The sequence below is a fragment of the Chelonoidis abingdonii genome, chromosome 1 (genome assembly GCF_003597395.2).
Source record: "Chelonoidis abingdonii isolate Lonesome George chromosome 1, CheloAbing_2.0, whole genome shotgun sequence".
NCBI lineage: Eukaryota > Metazoa > Chordata > Testudines > Testudinidae > Chelonoidis > Chelonoidis abingdonii.
In genome coordinates this window covers 336,704,061-336,707,694 of record NC_133769.1, presented here as the reverse complement: position 1 = coordinate 336,707,694, position 3,634 = coordinate 336,704,061, and positions in this window count along the sequence as shown.

Below are 3,634 nucleotides of genomic sequence, written 5' to 3'. Positions count from 1 at the left end.
TGATTTAAATAATTGATTTTAATCATGATTTAAATCAGCAAGCAGGAAACCTCAATTTAAATAATCAATTTTAATTGTGATTTGCATTTGTACTTTAGTTATTTTCCTGAAGAAAGGTTGATTCTCATTGGTTGGATTTGCAACTAAATATGGCTTTAGCACACTAAATTTGGTGCTTCTTTTTTGCTCACCAAAAAGGGGGCAGGGATAGCTCAGTGGTTTGAGCATTGCTTTGCTAAACCCAGGGTTATGAGTTCAGTCCTTGAAGGTGCCACTTAGGGATCTGGGGCAAAAATTGGTCCTGCCTAATGAAGGCAGGGGGCTGGACTTGATGACCTTTCAAGGTCCCTTCCAGTTCTAAAAGATTGGTATATCTTTTCAGTTATTACCTTTATTACCAGGACAATACTCTATATTTATCTACATTAATTTAAGAAATTATAGAGCTTAACATATATTGATACAGAATCTTAACATTTACATATTTTATTATGTAGAAAATGGTGAACAATACATTTCTTATTCACTAGATGATTATTTTTAATTTGTGATTTATGGCAAGCTCTATTTGGATAGAAATTCAAATTATATTAAAAATGGAAAAACACATTTCAATTTGTTATGAAATAAAACTATCTTAAATGTGCTATGTTTATCAAAATATGTTTTGCATTTAAAACTATTTGATTTATTAAATAATGGAATCATTAGCTGTAGATAGTGAATTGAACTGACTGTTTCTTATCACCCTTAAGATTTTAGAACTAATAGATCTCATTCTCTCATATGTAAGACTAAGATTTAGTCACAGGTATTTCTAGTAAAAGTCATGGACAGGTCACTGGCTATAAACAAAAATTCATGGCCTGTGGCCTGTCCATGATTTATACACGAAATACCCCTGACTAAAACTTAGCAGCTCCTGGAGCGCCACTGTTCTGGGGGATCCTGGGACACTGCTGCTCTGGGGAGGCCCAGGGGCTGATGGCTGGCCCTTGCTCTGGTAGCAGGGGCTGACTGCCTTCTGAGGCCCCCAGGAACCACTGCTCTGACGGCTTCCACGGTGGCCCCTGACCGCTGCTGCTCTGGGACCACTGTTGCTCTGGCAGCCCCTAGGGCCAGCAGCACCAGCTACTTCTCAGGTGGCCCTGAGGCAAGCTGCCCAGGGCCTCCCAGCAGCTGCCGGTGTGGCTGGCCCTGGGGCTGCCCCAGAAATGGTCAGTGCAGCTGGCCCTAGGGGCGTCCCCAGCAGCCACCTGATCGGCTGGTGCCCAGAGCTGCCCCAGCTGCCACCCGAGCGGCTCCCAAAGCAACCGGCACACATCCCCCTCCGGCAGCAGTTCCTAGGTGGGGTTTGGGATGGTAGGGGGTCTCCGTGCACTACTGCCTAAAGGTGCCACCCCCACAGCTCCCATTGGCCACAGATCCTGGCCAATGGGAGCTGCGAAGTTGGTGCTTGGCACGGAGGCAGCACACGGAGACCCTCCCATGCCCCAGGGGCCGCAGGGGCATGCTGGCCACTTCCAGGAGCGGCGCAGCATGGAGGAGGGAAGCAGAGCGGGCAGCGAGCCGCCTTAGCACTGCTAATACGTCTCTGTGTGCCTCCTCGGGGCAAGGGTGCAGTGGGTCTCTGTACACTTCCCAGGGTGGGGGCAGCGCGCGGAGCCTCCTCCCGCCCATCAGGTGCACAGAGATGTGCCAGCAGACAACCATTCTGGGAGCAGTGTGGGGCAACTGGCCATGGCATGCAGGCAGCCTGCCTGCCTGAGCCCTGCTGCGCTGCTGGCCAGGACTCAGGGGCAGATTGTCAGATGAGATTTGTCCTGCATTTTGGGCCCACCCCATGTTGTTGGGGGCCCCATGCCACCACACTGTTTGTTTCATAATAAATCTGCTCCTATCCCAGAGTTTCTCTCCCTTGCAGCCAGCTTCTCAGCTTTGACTGGTCCTGCAGTCAAAAAGTGTCTTTTCTTTCCAAAAGCCTGCCTCCGTGTTCTTCTTCCCGCTCTACATTTAATTTGTCTGTTTGACACACCCCGCCTCTGTGTTTTTAAAGTGCTGTACCAATGTTTCATCTCCTTGTTCCTTCTCATGGGGAAATTATATTTCTTTAAACCCCAGCCCTCTGCAGAGAAGTTGGAGAGAGAAAACTGGTTTTACCTAGGATGCAGTTACTCCTTTGTTCAGCCCAGGCAAGATCTATTCAGGTGCTAATAGTCTTTAATGACAGACCTATACTAGACTGATGCCCTGCCCCTTAACACAAGGAGTGTGATGTAAGAATACAATAAAATACAGCCATAAGACACACAAATACAGCCAGTTCATAAATCAAAAAATGTAAAGTTACCAAATGGTCACACTAGCCTTGCTGGCTAACCTGTTAATATGGACATCTGTTCAAAAATCCCATAGAATAAACCTTCCTTCAGAATGTGCTGTGAAACTATATTGCTTTTTAAAGGTGAAATGAAAGTATTTTTACCTGCCAAGCGATAAGTACAGTGTTTTTTTCTACATACATTAATGATATTGCAAAACACTTGCACCAAAGATCTGTATTCCTGCTACTGCTTTGGATGTAATATCAGCCACTATAGCAGAAGAAACACAAAATCCTAAATGTGTATTTTGCCAGGTAATTTCAGGTGTCATGCATAGAGAGGGGCATAATGTGGATCTTGTCTTTGGTAATGTGTGGGGACAGCGGGGTGGAGATTACACCTTTTTCAGACAGTGTCATCATCAGTGCAGAATTCTCTGTGCTCTGCAGCTGGTGACTCAATTTGTCTAATGGCCGGTAGGACATTATGATATTTTTTCCTGACCTATTTATATGATGACTCTTAAGCATCTTCTCTTTATTCATCATCCTCATACGTAAACTTGGTTTACTGATGACTGTCAGGAGCAGAAATGTATGGCCAACAGGTTAGAGTACTGTCATCAGAATTGCACTCAGTCCCATGATTACAATAAACAGTTTTCAAAGTTGTATGGCATGGTGATGCTAAAGATGAAGAATGCAGAAGCAATGGTGGAAGACAAGAAAGTTTTCTCCATATTTAGCATCACCATGCTTTGAACTTTAGCATCACACCTTTGAAAGCTCTTTACTGTAATAAGTTGGACTGTGCAGTTCTGCTGACAGTGCTCTCTCTAGAGGAGTTGTAGTCAATTTAACTTCCTGAGGTTTTAGAAGTTATAGGAGAACATGGGTCTAATTGCATCATGCCAATTGGACCTATATAGCTAAAACTGAATAAAAGAAGTATTAAGTAAAGTACCAGCTTCCCTCAAATGAGTACAGTACTCTGATGGTTCTTTCATGTGGGGTTCTGCAAGCTCTACCTTGATGCCTCTTTTTTCAAGGTTGGTGTAAGATATCACTGTGAGGAACTATGTGATGACTTGGGCTGCAGTGCTCTCAGTGTAAGGATGAGAGTCAGCTCAGTTTCTTAGTTTCAGCTAACCCAGCTGATGCAATGTGGGTGTGTCATAAATGGATAGGTAAGGTAAGGGTTAAGTTTCTTTTACCTGAAAAGGGTAACCGAACACCTGACCAGAGGACCAATCAGAGAACTGGATTGTTTAAAGTCAGGGGCGGGAATTTGTATACTCGGGGTCTTTGTTG